This window comes from Poecile atricapillus, chromosome 16, assembly GCF_030490865.1.
Source record: "Poecile atricapillus isolate bPoeAtr1 chromosome 16, bPoeAtr1.hap1, whole genome shotgun sequence".
NCBI classification, from domain to species: domain Eukaryota; kingdom Metazoa; phylum Chordata; class Aves; order Passeriformes; family Paridae; genus Poecile; species Poecile atricapillus.
The window spans coordinates 9,346,786-9,364,149 of record NC_081264.1 but is presented as its reverse complement, the minus strand read 5'-3'; the positions used below and the strand labels follow the sequence as shown (position 1 = coordinate 9,364,149).

General features: G+C 46.8%; 1 long non-coding RNA gene across 1 annotated transcript; it reads right to left on the bottom strand.

Moving 5' to 3' along the window:
* Nucleotides 1-655: 655 nt before the first annotated feature.
* LOC131585563 (uncharacterized) lies at nucleotides 656-15,328 on the bottom strand. Its single transcript, XR_009278986.1, has 4 exons — nucleotides 15,234-15,328; nucleotides 14,950-15,104; nucleotides 9,967-10,142; nucleotides 656-1,213 (listed from the first exon to the last, which is right to left on the bottom strand). It is a non-coding gene; the product is annotated as an uncharacterized LOC131585563 (long non-coding RNA).
* Between the last annotated feature and the right edge of the window lie 2,036 nt (nucleotides 15,329-17,364).

The following is a 17,364-nucleotide window of genomic DNA, read 5'->3' as shown; positions in this document are numbered from 1 at the left end:
GGTGCGCTCCCAGCCCAGCGCCGGGCACACGGCGGAAGGGAGCTGGATCCCCTGGCTCCAGCCCGGGACACTCACACAATGTGTCATGAGCCAGTTCTGCTCACCCTGAGCGCTGGAGCTCCTCAGTGAGCGCACAAGGGCCCCAGGAACATCCTTCTCCCTGCAGAGTTCCGGTGAACACCTCATAACAGGGCAGAGAACTTGGAATGCCTGCTCTGCTGTAAACAGAAGCCTGTTCCCTGCCCCATGTCCTGACAGTATCCAGGATGTCATGTCAGCACCCAGAGAACACCTGTGACTCTTTCAGCTTCCACCAGAAGCAGGCCCTGGTTTCCAGGACACACTCTGAGGGTTCCTGTGCAAAGGACAAGTTCTTACACACCCACATTTATTCTATTTCACCACTTGTGCCAGAAGAATTCCCCAAACAAGAGTGTAATGGCATCTCTGGATTTTTGGGATGGTTCTTGTGGACCCCTTGCAACTCAGGATGCTGTATGATGATATGATCTCCATTTAGGAGGGGACAACACCACTTTACAAACCAAAATTACAACCACACAACCCTGGATACATGCACAGCACCAGGAATACACATCCTTCCAGAAGGAAAGAAGAAACAGCATGTTCATCTCGCCCATAACTCTGAAAAATGTTTTAAATACCAATGCCAGCATATAATGAATCAGTTCCCTCACAGTTCCAGCTCTACACAGTCATCTCAAAATAAGTGGACCGTCAGCCACCACTTTTACTTTGACAAGGAGCACATCACTGAGATTCTACAACTCAGTACTCCTACTTCATTCTCATTCAGCATCCAAAGTTGAACTTGGAGGATAGGGGGAATGAGAGCAATGGCTAGTGACAGTAAGCCTTGATAGGGTCATGGGCTTTGCCACAGCTCCAACATGCAGGCGGGTGAAAACATCACTCTCAAAGCAAAGGGACAGAGGAAAGAAGTGAAGACGGGGGAGAGGAAAGAAAAAGGAAAGGTTGATGGACAGTTGGACTTGTTGAGGGTGAAATCAATTAAAGTGCATCAAATCCAGAATTCATGCTTTTTCAAAGTGACAAATATGTGCTGGAAACTGAGAAAGACTAGGGGAAAATAATGTCTTTGACCTCCCGGAGACCGGCTGTTCCTTCCGTCAGAGGAGCCAGAAGTGAAGTGAGATGCGTTCATGATAAATTGTAACAGCCAGGCAGCCACCTTAAAAAAGAACGAGGTGAAAAGGTTACAGAAGGGACCCAAAATGCAAAGAATTCAACCAAACATCAAGATAAATCAGCTCAGGCCCCTGTGTGTGCAGAGCCAGCTTTCACAGAGCTGCTGCGGCTCATCTCAATTTGTTAGCCTGGCCTGAAGTGTAAGAGACACACACAGCTTGTTTACAAAAGCTTTGGAAAACATCCCTACAAAGGGCTGCCTCACCTCAGCCTTCCCAGGTGAGGTGACACCGTGATCACCCTGCCTGCCATCCCAGTTTGGAGTTTGTCAGAAATCACTTGGATGCACACAAATATCCCCCAGCAATCCTGTACTTTAGGAGAAAGCTTCCCAAGGGTTGGACACCTCTCTCCTACTAAAGCAGACAAAATATTCACACTTCTGAAAGTTTCAAAGCCTTAGTAGCTCTTATTTTCTCTTGCACTTGGATAGAACTTCCTAGTTTTGAGCTTCAAAGTGTGGTTCAAATATTTGTCTGGATGCTTCCACTAATCTGGAACTTTGGATCTTTTTCCTGTATTAACAACCAGAAATTATGAACTCTGGTGATTACTCTCATGCAGAATAGTTGAGTGCAAAGCTCAAATACTTTTAAAGAATTGATAAGTATATTATACATGCTAATATCTGACTACTTCCAGACTGAGCCTTGAGGAGGCCACTGACAAAGCCACGGTTCCTCTCCTGTCCTGAGCCTTTCCTGGCACTGACAGGACTGCAGGAAGTGATTTATACCAGAGCTGCTCAGCCAAGCCAGTTCACACTGCTGACTGCTGCAGGACAGCCTGATCACAGGATCTACAGGAGACTGCAACTGCAGCACAGAATTCCTCATGCCTGGGACCCTGGCTGGCATGGAGACCTTGCTGTGGGGAGTGGGGTTTGGCTCGGTGCTGCTCCTGACAGGACTCTCAGCTCTCAGGTCCTGGCTGGCATCCTCACAGCTCTGCCTTCAGACAGCACTGGTGAGCATCTCACCAACTGCTCCTGACACACATGCCCACCCCACTGCTGTTGCATTTTTCCTCACGACAACCTTCCCTGGATGGTCCCTTCCCCGAAACAGCATGATTCTCTCAGGGAGACACGAGTTCACATCAACAAATCCTTCCCGACACTGCCCCGAAGCACTTTCGCTATGATCAGCTATTCAGAGTGATGGGACACACTAGTTAGATCTCTCTGTGTGTTTATCAATCCCTTCTCAGCCATTTTCCTCTGTAAATCCGTCAAATCTTTTCCTTCAAGCTCTGTGGGAACAGTTAGGAGCTATCTCCTCAGAGGTGCCTGCCCTGCCACTTGGATTTCATCCCGCTCCTGGAGAAGTTGGATGTCAGCAATGGCCAGCACAGTGCAGACACAGCAGCAGCACTGCTGCCAGTGCCCTTGGAGTGACAGGATCCACACCAAAGACACCATAAAATGCCTTACAAAACCCCCTGTCCCCAGGCAGGGGACTGGGAAGTGTCCTCTTAAACTGGGACAGAGATGGAAGAAAGGGAAAAGCACAGGGATGAATTCAATTGAGTAAAAAGTCTGTAATACCACAAAGCAGACACAAAATCTGCTCTGAGAGGAGCCAGGGCAGGAATCTAGCAGCTCCACAGGATCTTACAAGATTTTAAGGACACAGGACTTCGAAGTGTATTGGACAAAAGGCATATATTACATACCCACAGCCATATATTACACATCCACTACAACCCTGCCATGAACATCACTGAAGCCACATAACACCACCCATAGATTCAGACCTGATAAATGGCCTTTCATCCTTCCAGGGAATTTGAGCTTGAAAACCCACACATCCTTGCTTGAAACAGGGAGCAGCAGCCAGTCCGTTTGCCTTACAGTGACGCTCGTAACCTTGGTGCAGGCAGTGATTTGCCAGCCAGGCTGGATGTGCCCAGATGCTGTCCTGTGGAACTGCCCTCTGCAGCTCACATGCACTTTGATTGTGCAGATCTAGGTCAGCATCCTGCATCCTGACAAACATCAGAGGAGAAGGCTTCTTTCTCCTTTCACCCTTGTCATCAGCTGAGCCGGTGATCAGCCCTGTTCTGCGGTCAGGGAACGCAGCACAAAGCAGTGACAGGACCTGGCTTGGGAGTCAAGCCCTTATCAACAAGCTCCAGGTCCTCCACACCACCAAGCAGATGACACCAAGCACGTAAGACTAAATTGTGAAGCTTCTGGGAAGATACACCTGGTGGAGGGCTGACAAAATCTGTGGGTATCACCAGATATATTTTCTCAATCATACAGCACTGGCACTAGTAACAACCCAAAATTTAGAACAATACCTAGTCTCCAACCAAGCTGCCTATTCCAAAGAGAGCTACAAGGATGGTGAAGGGTCTAGAGGAATGGCAGAGGTCACTTGGGATGTTCAGCTGGAGGAGAACTGAGGGCAGAGCTCACTAGGGGCTGCAGCTCCAATCTCTGCTCCCTGTGAGCAGGGACAGGACCCAGGGAAAGGCTGGGGCTGTGCCAGGGAGGTTGAGCTTGGATATCAGGAAAGGTTCTTCCCCAGAGGGTGTTGGCACTGCCCAGGCTCCCCAGGGAATGGCCCTGAGGCTGCCAGAGCTCCAGGAGTGTTTGGACAGCGCTGGCAGGGATGCCCAGGGTGGGATTGCTGGGGTGTCTGTGCAGGAACAGGGGCTGGACCCCATGATCCCTGTGGGGCCCTTCCCACTCAGGATATTCCATGATCCTATTCCTTGCTCATGCACCAGCCAGAACAAGCACACAGGATCTGGGATCCTCCCCTTGGAGCCCTGCAGGGTGGGGCAGGAATCTCCCAGAGCCACCTTTCGTGCTGGATTTCATTAAGGGAGCTGGATACGAGCAGAGGGACAAACATGGAGTTATAGACACAAAACCAACAGAACATTTTACCATCCATAAAAAGGGGTTCTGTCACTATGATTGAATAGTTTCTGTTCCTGCTTCTGATGTCTCCTGTCAGAACAGGCAGATGAGAACAGACCACGTGGCAGGAACAACTTCACTAAAATCACTCTGGTAACAAGCAACCAGACAGCTCCGTATCCAACACATCCACAAAGGGAAAAAAAGCTTCCAAGAGTCACAGAACAGTTGCTATTCTTCTAGGACTGAATCTGGGTCTTTGCCCAAAAATAGTTGCCATCCGACCATCAGCATTTTTAATATTTGGTTTTGTTGCCTCTCCCTAAATTACTCCCACAAAATCTTTCATTATAAAAGCATTTTGATTCTTTTTTTCCATCTCCTCTAAGTTATTTTCCTGCTTTTGAGGACTTCAAGACAATTTTGTTCTAAAACACTTTTTGGTGAGTTACAGAGGAAGATGAAACTTTTGCTTTTTAAAGGAACAAGATTCATAATCTTTTTTTAGCTACTGTTTCATTACATCTTGTTAGAAAACTGAACACTTTTCTTTTTTTTTAAAGAGAAAAAAGTAAACATGTAAACAGTAAAATGTGCCCAACCAACAGCTTCTCTTTGCTGGTCCTTGACATTTGGCTTCACCACAACTGCTGCCACACAAAGCCAGGCTGCAGCTATTAGGCTGGATATATATATAAATACCATATATAAATGGTAAAGCTTTAGTTTTAGAGGGATAGAACAATTGAAAGGAAAACAAAATCCCACACCCAACCTTTTTCCTTATTAAAGGACTGGCTCTAGAGAAGGACCAGAGACACTGGAGTCCAGCCATAGCACATCACTAACACACACCACATGTGCTCTATGGGGTTGATGTTTACAGCCCAAAACTCCTGCAGAAGCTGGTCAGTGTCCACCAAGCAGCACCAAGTCATCACACAAAATGGGCTCCCATCCCCTGCATTGTCGAGAAGGGTCAGCTCCAGCCTCCCCTGGAAACCCCAAAATAGAATGCTTGTTGGGGATACCAGGACCTGATCCTAATCTGTGACTCTAAAGCAGCACAGGGGAAGAGGTGATAGATTTTACCATGAGTTTGTCTTTCCTGATCCCCAGCCATTGTGTGCTGGTGAACGAAATCCATCACCAAATGAAAAAGGCCATTTCCTCCAAACATAAATCCTGGAATTACTGGTGGGGAAGGGAGTTCAGTACAAGTGCTGTAACACTGTGCCACGCACGTAATTCAGCTGGGGTAATTCACGGCTTCCCAACCTTTGGAAAGCCTGACTCACAGAGATTTGTGAAGGACCTGAAGCTTTAGCCCCCTCCTCCTCCCCTCTGGTACAACTTCCTACACCAACCCTCTGGGACATTAAATCTTCCAGTTGCCATTTTCTCCTAGGCAGGGAGGATATGAATTTCATAACTCCTCAGCTGAGCTGCCATCAAAAGCCATGAAATACGACAGGAAACCAAGAGCATGGCCTGGCGAGCGCTCTGTGCACAGCCACGAGAACCCAGGACTGGACAAGCCATTAAGAGCAGCACAGGTCCATGGGGTGGGTGAGGGAGAGCACTGACACTTGAGCAGCTCAGAGAGGGATGAAATCAGAGCAGAACAGTGCCAGAGCCTGGGCTGAGGCTGGTCATGCACAGGAAAACCTGTGCTTAGCAAGGAATCACTCTTTACATGTCTGACTCCAGGGCTTGTGGAGGGACTGGGCTGCCAGAAGGGCTGAAGGAGGAAACCAAACCCTGAATTCAGGCACGTAACAACTACAGGAATAAACCCCTACCTGTTTCTCATTGGAGCTTGTGCCTCTCTGCTAGACCTGGTGATGGCATGAGGTGACACACCCCAGTTGCAGAATTCTGGATTTTTATACCAATATGTAACTTCTAAACTTGAATTCTCCATATGAGCTGCAAATTCATGTTCCTCACAACGTGACAGCTCTCCAAACCCATCCCCAAACCCCAGCCTGGCTAGGACACCAAGGCCCGAGCTGCAGCCTCTGCTTTTGCACCTGCTCTTTGCTTTTCTCAGCTCTCAAGTTCAGGAGATGAGTTAAGCACATAAATAAAAGAAATGGCCCTTTTACAATAAGCTTTTTCTTTCCTCCTTTCCCTTTATCATACAACCACAGAATGGCTGGGTTGGAAGGGACCTTAAAAGACCACCTAGTTCCAACCACCAGCTCCCTGCAGGCAGCTCCTTGGCACTTTGTGCTCTTGCTTGCTTTCTCTTCCAAGATCCCAGCAGCATCCCCCCCCCAACCCTGCTGTGGCAGCATTTCTGCCCCACAGGAGATAATAAATACATCCAGGCTGTCAAAGCCCTGTTGTTTTGGCTGGGAGGAGGTGGTGTCCCCCTGCTGGGTGAGATGATTTCCCACCGGGATGGATGGCTCTCCCCTCACTGACAGCTCTCCAACAGGCAGCAATCGCTGTCCAGCTGGGAAGAGCAGGCAGCAAACGTGGCCAAGTGGCACTTAGGACTGATGAGGGCAGGGAGGGGGGACAGGAGCTGAGCCCTGCTCACACCAGCTCTGCTGCCAGGGACACAGCCAGGATCCCCTTGCTGGCCCTGCCTGGGATTCCCCAAGCAGGGGGTGGCAGTGAGAAATAGGAATTTAATATTCCTGCTCAAGTCTCAGGGTGTCAGCCTTAATCCTGCCCAGGCCTGACACCTGGAAACAGCAGCTCCCAGTGCCTAATATATTAGTGACTGGGAAATTCAGGAAGACATGAAGGTGGACAGGGAAGAACATCTCCCTTTGCCCTTGGGAACACATGTTTTCCATAGGCTCTTCACACTCCCCAGGCAGAAAATGTCCTGGGCAAAAACTGATCCTGAGCTGCACGCTTGGCATAAATTTCTGGGACAAGAGCTAACAGGGAAGTGGCATTCACTTGGGAAATGGACTTCACATGGAAGAAAAAAGCATAAAGAAAAGGGTTGTCCTGTTTGCATTTCCCAAATCAGTCCCTGAGACAGCCAGGTAAGGTAAGGAGCAGCCACCTGACCTGCAGGTCATCACCTCACCCCAGGAACCTGCCATGGTGCTGCTGTGGGTTTGGGTTATGCCAGCTGAATTACCTTTGGACTCTTGGCCTTTTGAATTAAATCCACAGAAAAGAGTAAAATGAGCATTGAGCTCCTGTGATGAGACCAAGTAGGATCACAATGAGTCATCTGGAGTTTCTCCACCTCTAGACCGGCCTCTTCAAAGACACTTAAGGGAATCAATTGCCCATATCCCACTCAAATCCTCTCTGTATGTGGTTTGTGAAGCTTTAAGCCCCTTTCCCACTCCCACAACCTCCATCCCTCACCTCTGAAGTCTCTCTAGTCCATTATTCTGGAGGCTGGTTTGTGAACAATGTGTTCACTTTCCGTACTGCCTAATGAAGATGTTCCTGGCCCTGAGCATTAGATCTACTGCACACTTAATGGAAAAAAATAGCTCTTCTTATCATTGGTGGGTCAGATGAGTTTCTTGGCAGTGAGGGTGGTACAGTTATGTGGACAATCAAACAAGCCAGTGATTATTGACAATGCATTTTTGAGGAAATCATTGCTGTTTAAACTCTAATCACAACAATACCTCATTTAAAAGCATAAAAGCTTTCACTCAGCAGACCTACCTTTTTCTTTTTAATAGCTAGACAATTAAATAAATCTCCTGACACTTAACCATCATTTACCCAACAGTCAGAAAATGGGTTCAATGCCTTTGCATTAGTTAGATGATGATATTAGAGCAAAAACTGAACAAGTACAAGCAGGTGAAGGAAGATCTGGGAGGAGTGTGTGCTGCACTCAAGTATAACAGAGTTACCTTCTGCAGGAGAGAACGGGATTTTTTGGTCTTCCCTTATTCAGACACTGAGATCATTTTCAGCATTAATGTGTTACATGGATTCTAGTGTTCTTAGGGAAAAAAACAAACAGTTGTTCCCTTTTTTAAAGGCTGGAAACTGAAGTACAGGACAACGCCACCCCAAAATTCTGTGTCTGGATCAGGAATTGAGTGTATGATTAATTGTTCAAAAAGTAACCTTTCTACACTTAACCCTCAACAAATCTTTATTTTGTCAGCATTTCCATAAAACTGGTACCTGAAAACTTTAGAGTAAATGTGGATTAAAGCTCAACAGGCAAAATAATCTGGGTTCTCATGAATTTTTGCAGGCATTTTAGGAAAGGCTGCATGATCTTACAACAGAGCCCCTAAATTAGCACTGAAACAACTGGGATTGACCCTGCACTTGTCTGAGCATCAGCCCCTGGCAGATCACAGACCTTTTATTACCCCTGATCCCAGTGGTGCTCTTAATTCCCAGCTCTAGCACTTCTACCTCATTAGGTTCCTCAAGTGAAGAGCACGCCCTACTGATGCCATTATTCAGAAGCTGATGCTAAATAACTCCTAAATTTATTGCCTTCTGCCTGCTGTCAGCTGCCAGTAGCTGTAATGGAAGTGTCCTTCTCCTTTTCAGAAAGCAACAGCCTTGATAGAAAACTCAATTCTTCCAAGCAGTGTTGGAGTTTGAGATGTATTATTACATATTCATTACCCTATGCTGAATTTCATGGGCTGCTTTATGATGTGCATTGCAGAAATAAAATAAAAAATGGAAAGGAAGGCCATTGATCCAGACCCTAAATAACTGACAGCTACATAAACAGTTAATTGTTTCCTGATCTCTGCTTAGTCAATTTTTAAAAAGATCCCACAGATAAATTTTATAGAGATGGATCTTTTTTTTTACCTCCCTCACACACCTCCTTTTGGCCGAAAAATATGGCTCCACAAAGGTGTTTATGATGGGGTGGAAAGAGTTAAGGCCTCCTCTTCCACTCCTCCCTCTTGATAGTTTTAATTGGCTGTTTGATGACCTGAGCACCTCTTCCATGGGCATCAAACAGGCCCTGCAGGAGGGAGGGGAGCTTCCAGACCAGAGTCACCCTGCTTGGCACAGGGCCATCAGTCAATGCCCTCAGGATGGATCCAGTGTGGGCCAAGAGCCCTGATGGACACGGAATAACCCCCCTGGCCATAACCCCTGCAGCTTCAGAGGGGTCACTGGCCCCAGGGCCAGCAAACTTCAAACCGGGAAAAGGCAACCGTGAGCAAACAGCAAAACCCCCAAAGCCAACACAAAGGAACCGTCCTGGTGAACCCCCAAATGCAAGGTGAGGGAGGTGAGAGCCAGCAAGGAGGAGGAACCCTGAAGGGACAAAGTAGCACAGGTCTCTACCTGTCCTGGGCATCCCTCAGGGAACAGAGGCACCACCACAATGGGACACCACAGTGACACAAACGTGCTTTCCACAGCAAAGTGAATTAGGACACAGATCTGAGGTAACAGCAACCACAGCTCCTTTCTGAGATGTGTGGGGGCTATCATGGGGCTGTAAGAACATCTGTGCTATTGAAAGAGCAGAAAGTATGGAAGAGCAGCTAAAAGAAGAAGGAAAAGTGGAAATATCTTTTTCTGGTGAGAATACTGGCTTACATTGGCCTCAACAGCTAAAAAAATTACTGCTTCATATGCTCCCTGGTGTGAGAGCTGCACTAGCAATGGCTTGTTTCTCTTGGACACACACTCCAAACACCTCAAGCTACTTGAGATCCTCTGCTTCTGAACTGGGCATAACAGAGGGGTGATAATCCAGGTAACTGCCAGCTCTAAGGTGTCAGTCACTTCAGAGGCAAAATTTTTCTGAAGAAACAGCTCCTGAATCATATGAGCACATCCCAGCAGTGGGAGCACATCCTGAAGTCAAGTCCCTGTTTCCCTGTTGCTCTGGAGACCAGGCAGGAGCTTCCTAAAGTCCCCAGGCCACTTACCCCAGGGGCTTTGTGCTGGTTTCACACCCTCTGGCCTTGCCCCTGCCCTGGGCTGCACCTCCTCGTGTCGCTGCTCACGTCTCGGGGCTCAGAGGCTGCTCTGCTGCAAATATTTGCACACTCTGGGGATGGAACACAGTGCATGGCCCCCAGGGGCAGGCGGCTCCCTATTTATCCTGGGATGGCAAACGACACAGAGAGCAAAAAAGAGAAAAAGGCAGATAAGATAAAAGTGTGTTACCAGGTCTAACAACACAAAATCAACAAAAATTATCTGCAAAGACCAACAAATGTAGCAGCAAGGGATCCTGATGGGGGGCATTGGATCACCCAGAGGACTGGTGAGACAGAGCTGTTTGGCTCTTGGAATGTCCAATATCAAATCATGGGCAATCACTGCCAGTGACTCAAGACAATTTACATAAAAAGGTGTTCTTATGGTCTTTGTCCTGCCCACACCATGAACCTGTAACTGCAACCAGCACCTTCATAATACAGAACTGAACCAAAGACTTCCCCAAACGTTCTAATTCCAGAACAAGCCCCAGGCTGACGTGTGCCTGAAGAGTGGCATGAAACGCTGCAGCAATTAATTCCCAGTATGTCATGGAACTGGATCTTTCTCCCAGAAGATAGATTCACCCAGCTGGGAAGCTTTTCTCAGTCATTTGAGAATATCCACATTTGCTGAAGTTTTAATTAATATGTGTGGTTAATTTATGAAGACAAACTGCATAATGATGAATCCAGAGAGGGGAAATAGAAAGGCAGTACTGGGAGAACTACATGTGAAAACCATATGGAAGGGTGTTCCACCAGGTTGGAACCAGATGGAAGAAAACATTGTCCCTGGACACTGTACAGAGTCCTACTGATAACAGATGATAAATCATTCACTGAGTGTAAGCAGGAGGGTGAACATCACCACAGACCGAGCTGTGCAGGGACAACAGGACCACGAGCTGGGGGACATTAGATAAAAGGCCAGCATGAAAAACTCAGATGTCACCCCCTCATGTTGATCTAATCGGCGCCATTACCAGCAGGGACAGCCCAAAGAGCTGCAGAAAGGAACAAAAGCAGAGCAGCAGGGGAGAAATGCTCTGAGGGAAACCACAACACAGCCGAGTCTGCACTGAAGAGGGGCTGAACAGGGATATGGGAGAGTTGTCTGGATGTTCACCCCTACAAGGAAGATATGAACTTAGTCCTGTCTCTGAGCTCTAACTTTTCTGTGTGAGCTCTGACAAGTCATTTAAGGTCACCTGAAGTCAAAGGGCACCCTCCCATTCACTCCAAAGCACTGCTGCCTTCTCCACCACACTGCATTTCCCAGGGAGCCAAAACTCCCGTTCAACTCAAGAGTTCTTTGTGACATCTCTCTTCTCAGGAAGGACAACTGCTCTTGACACAACAGGACTCCAGGTCTGACTGGGCCAGAAGACAGGACAGCACGAAACACAGAAATGGCACTCAGAAGTAGTTTAGACAGAAGGTGGCTGTGCTTAGTGATCAGCTATTTATTCACAGCCATCAGTATCAAAAAGCATGGCTGCCCACAGGAGTCCTGCTCGAGATAACCGTGGAGCTGCAGATTTCAGAGACAAACAGTGAAAGCTTCCATCCAGCTGAACTCTCCAATGCTCTTTATGGCCCCAGAGGCCATTCCAATCACGACTCCTCTGCTCTTGCCAGTCTCTTTGTGTCTTTGGTCACAGGGAATTTTTTTATGGGGAGGAGGGAAGCCTAATAATAAACATCACTACTTCACTCCCCATGTGCACAATTATCTGTGTAAGCACCAAGTGACTGCTTGCCTTAAGAAAGGCCTGAAATCTCTCTTGCAAGTACAGTGAAACGTTTTTTAGTGGTGAAGCCTCTGTAACAGACCCCAGAGCAGGACGGGTCACTGTGCACAGAGACACACACAGACAAGGAAGCTGACCAAAACACACACACATGCAGGACCACCAAGGATGACCCTAAATTAGACCACCCAGTCACTCTGTTGGCCCTGTTTTGAGGAGCCAGGATCTCCGAGTATAAAACAGTGTCCGCACGCGGGTTCCTTGGCCTGCGTTTTAGACCATCGCATATCTCCAGTGACTTCCTGCCACTGACCCTCACAATAAATCATTCTAGCCAGCCTCCCTCCCTCCTGGCAACATCCTGTTCCTTCCTCAAAAATCCTCCCACTCACAATTCCAAGGTTTGATATCAATCTTAAATAAATGCCTCTCTGGACTGGGCTGCATTCCCTGAGCCACCTTATCTCCTGCCTCTCCAGGATGCTGCAGTTCAACAAACACATGCAGAAGCCCCTTAGGCCTTGCTAATTTTACTTCCATCCTTGTGTTCTCTTTCCTTTCCCTGTATTTTCTCACAGGGAAGGGATCTTCAAGAGAATACACACTGCAGTACAGCCATGTGCTGTGACTTCTGAGAGTGGAAAGTGACAGCCCAGAAAAGAGACAGCACTGCAATTTTCTGGATGAAATATGGTGAGAAGAGAGTCCATGGCAGAGGTTTTTCTCCATTGTCTCCCTTGCTCTGGCTTCCCTCACTTCCCAGTTTAGGTGAAGAAAAACTCTGTAAATACATCTCATAGGAGTCCCATCTTCAGCATCCAACAGACAGGGACCAGCTGCCTCCATCTGAACTTTCCAATTTCCATCCAAAGCCCAGCTTGAATGAGGCTGAAAGCACCAGCCTTCCCTCCCCAGATCACCTCTGCAGAACCTACAGCAGGCCAGCCAGCCCAAGGTCTCCCAACCCCGTATGTCAGCTGAACAATTGAACTGAGCAGGATGAATCCAGGCCTGACACCAGTCATGTCTCTGGAAGACCACAGAATAATGTGCAGCCAAAAGGAACCACACTGGCCCCCTTGATCCATCAACGTCAGTGAAAACTGGTTCAGGTTGGATTTAATTTAATTTTCACTCAGGAAATCTTTCCCCATATATTTAATTATTTTGTCAATTCCGTAACCTTTTCTGTCACTGCTTTTACCCCCCACCTCAAAACCTTGCACCTGGCAGGCTGGCTAGGCTCCTTCCAAAGAAAGGTTTCACAAACATCAACGAGATTTGCCTGCCTGAATGTCACACTTACAAGGTGGTACTGCTGCTTACCTGCTTGCCTACTCTTCATCTTATCTTCCCTGCTCTACCCTCATCTTTCCTTGTCTTTGGTCCCTTAAGGCACCAAAATGCCCTGATCATCTACTCCAACTTCCCAGAGTCCATTTCAATGAGGACCTGTTTCTGGCTGAAGAAGAATTCCTTGGGTGTCCCCAGACTCACATCTCTTTTTTAAAAATGTAAGTGTAACTAATTCATTAGCAATTCACTTGATAGCGAGCCAAGGCTCATCTTTGAGAAAAGAAGCAGCGACCTAGCACATTTCCAAGTCAGAAGGAAAAGCTGGAGGAGAAGAAAAGAAAACAGGCTTTAGTCAGAAAAACCAAAGTGGGGTGAATAAGTTGGCATGGCAGGCTCCTAAAATGCCCTCAGAGTTTCTAAAGTAATCTTATTCCAGCACATGAATCCCAGAGATGCTCTCCCTCTCCTTATCATCCCACTCATTCAAGCATGGCACTGACATATGTACTTAGCAGCAGTTATCAGCAGTGGCACAGAAATAAATGGCAGGTATCAAAGAATCAAGGTCATCAACTCGTCATGAATATTTCAGAGAAAAAGCAACATGAAAAGCTCCAGTGTCCCAGGCTCTCAGATTTCCAGCAGAAGGAATAAAACACAAACCACACACACACACACACACACACACACACACACACAGGGGCCGCTGGCTCGGCCATCACATGCACGGAGCTCATTTCAAGGCAGTACCACATATGTTACAAGACAATCTGTCACATTTTAAAAATATATAAATATATATTAGATATCTCCTCTGTATAATGTGCAAACTCTAAGCAGCTGGCAAGAGGGCAGTGGTGATTTAATGCAAGAAAACTGTGCTTTGCTGAAGGGGCTGGGGACTGAGGAGCTCGGGCTGTAACAAGAAGCCTCTTTGACAAAGGCGCAGAGTGGCATCTTTTCACACAATTATATGTGGGTCACATTAACCTCTGCTGGGCAGGATTCCCCTGAGCTGCCTCTGTCTGTGTCACTGGGAAGAAATCCGAGATTCCTCTCTCCATCTCTTGCTTTTTCTCACAGCATTGGGCATTGCTGGTAAAGGATGGAAAGGGAAATGGGGTTCCCACTGAGCTCCAGAGCAAACTCCACACCTCAGGGCCCAGAAGTCCCACTAATGAGATATGTTAATCAAGGGAGAGACCTGAGATTTCCAGCTGTGTCACTGCACTATAATATATATATACACATTACTATTTATAACCCAAGAAACTCTGCTAAGCTGCCCTTTCCACTTGTATGCCACACACTGATGGGAACTATTTGAATTTTGCTCTGTGGATGTGGATTGAAGGCAGACACATTTTTTCACAGGCTTTGGAGGTTCCAGGTTCTCCTGTCCAGTACAACTCAAATTTGCAAAGGGAAATTTTATCAAAACCATCATAATTTATTAAACAAAACAAATATTTCTTCAACCAAATCATTTGGGTATTCCACTGTTCTGGCTTGGCTTGTTTTTTTCAGTCTTTGCAGAGAATTTATTTATCAGACAACTCTATTTCTGGGAGTGGGGTGACTAATTTCCAATAAGAATAATTTCCCACTTTCTAGTGCCACAAAAGTCTGGTTTTTACAGAATTATTTTTGTTTTCCAAGCACCTCACCATAATCTTCTCTGGGCTCAGCTGGTTTGATGTAGTCTATAGCAAATGAACTTTATGTCCCATGGCAAACTGGATTTAAAGGACAAGATCTTCTAAATTTGAGAAAGTCACCGTGGAAACCCAGCTTTCCTTTATATTAGAACTGGTTCTTTCTCAATGAACTCCTTCTGGAAATAAAGGAAACATTCCTTGCAGTGACAACTGATACTTACACTGTCATTCAACTCCAATCCTTGTGCTCCTTCACACATTCCCAGTCCCAGTGGGCTGCAGGGTTTTGAACTTGCAGGACACAGTAGCTGGGAAGCCTCTGAAGATGGCTGGAAACTGGGATAAGGACACAAATGGGAAGTGCCTGGCAGGACACCTAAAAATAAAGATTAAACCCGACAATTTGAAAGGTATTTGGACATTTCACATGTTGAGATGAGCTGCAGATTGTGGGCTTGTATTAAAGTACACTGGGGCATTCCCAGCAGCAGTAATTGCTGCTCACCTTTCACCCTCCGCTGCTCATTTCCTCTCCATGCCAAAGTGCGCTTTCCACTCGCTTGTGCCAGGAAAACTCGCTGTGACCAGGCACTGAACCAGACAGAGGAACTTGCCTGCTTTAAACAAACAAACAAACAAAAAACCAAACACATGAAACCTTTTTTTTCCCCTTTCCAATCTGGATGGCTCCTCCCACCTGGTTCCCAACCACAGGAGTGGCTGTGCCAGCAGAGCAGCAGGAACAAGAGGCTGAGAGACAACAGGGTCTTAAACCAATGTTACCACCAAGCAATTTGTAATATCAAACCACAGGCTAAATCTCAACTAAAAGCTTTTTGGGTTCAGAGTGAACACCTCTATTAAGATGAATTAAGCAATTCACAGCGTTCAGAGCTGCACTTTAAAAAGGAGTTTAAATCTTTATTTTCAACACTCACCCCTGTAGTGAAAATGGCCTGAAAGAAACCAGCTCAGAAAAGCATTAATTTCAGGTTTCTGCAGAAGAGGGTTTGTGCATATTCATTCTGGTTAATGCAAAAGCCTCTCTGCACTGCAGTCACTGCCACAGGGACTCCAGTACACTGCAGAGACCCCAGAACTACCTTAAAACTCACCAGTGCAAGTCCTGATAACCATCTAGTCTCAACAGCACAGCCTCAGCATGGGCTAATTTGTCCTGACAAGATTATTTGCAAATTAGGTGAGGAGGTCAGACAGCTGCCATATAATGACATAAAAATGTAGTAAACAATGGCTCCAAGTTTATGCCCTACCTATTTTTTATGTGTTTTTCACTTCACATGCCCCCACAGCACCGGGTTTCACCCAGTCTTAGGCCCAGTTTCAGCTAGGATGTGTTTAAATCCCTTGGCCAGGCTGGATTGCAGGTGTGTGCTCACCTGGGCTGGGTGTCTTTCAGCTGGGAGGTGTGAAATAGATCCTCAGCTGGGAAGGCTCCAGTGTGGTGAGGCAGAAACTGGATCAATGGATTTAATCACGTGTAAAACCAAGGAGATGAGAGCATGTCTTGCCTTGAAGCAACAAAATAAGTGGTTTCTAGTGGTTTACACATGAGGATCTGTGCTAGATGTACGATCCTGCCCCATCTGTAGGGCTAAACATCAGAAGATGTTACTGTGTGAAGAATTTTGGAACCCAATCAGAACATCCTCCTCCATTAACTCTGCACAGGATCTGTCCGTGTGTTGTCATGCGGAGGCAGGAGCTGCCTGTCAGGGGAATGAGCAGAGGATGAGGGATTTCCCACGCACAAGGATCCAAACCCCATGGACTCACATGAACCCGTTCCAGATGTCCCAAATGTTTGTAGTGACACGTGGCACGAGCATGCCCAGATGACAGAAGGGGCTGGAGGAAGGCTCACACTTGTCTCTCATTCTTGGTTTCATAGTCTGTTTGAAAAGCACAGTGCTGGAGTTTATCCCCTGCTCGGTGTTTTTGGGAACTGCTAACACAAGGAGGATTGCCTGGTTTGGGCCATTGTGTGTCCCATGGGAAACAATAAAAGGGTGGGATCCCCTAAATCCTATATGGATATAAGAATGGGCAGGCCCCACAGGGCAGTGTGTGCACACAGGGCTCAAGGGCAGCCTGGACACACCCTGTGTCACCTTCCAAAACTCTCTCAAGAGGCAAAGTCCTTAGAACAAATATCAGAAATGCCATTGGACCAAAAAATCGATGCAGCTCAATACTGATCTCTACCAAAAGCCACTGTGTGAAGGAGAATACAACACTGAGGTCTTCCCAGCACTGATCCTCCCCTGCTCTACCTGGCTTCTATTACAGTAATTTGCTTAATGAGTTCCTCCATCAGGTGGCCAGCACAGCCATCCATGGAGCCACCCTCCAGTTGCACTCCTAAATGTACCTTCAATGTATTTATGCCTTTGGCCACTGGATTCTCTGGCAGTGCCTTCTGCAATCTGCTCAGCCACAACTTATTTCCTTTTACCTCTTTGAGACTCATCACCTGAAGAGTTCTGCCTGCTCTCTTGTAAGAGCTGTTCAGGAAACTTTTCAGTGCAATTTCATTGGGAAAGATCAATTAAGTTAAACTGAAAATTCTTACAAAAATAACTTTATTCTTAGCTTAAAAAATAATTTAATTTCTT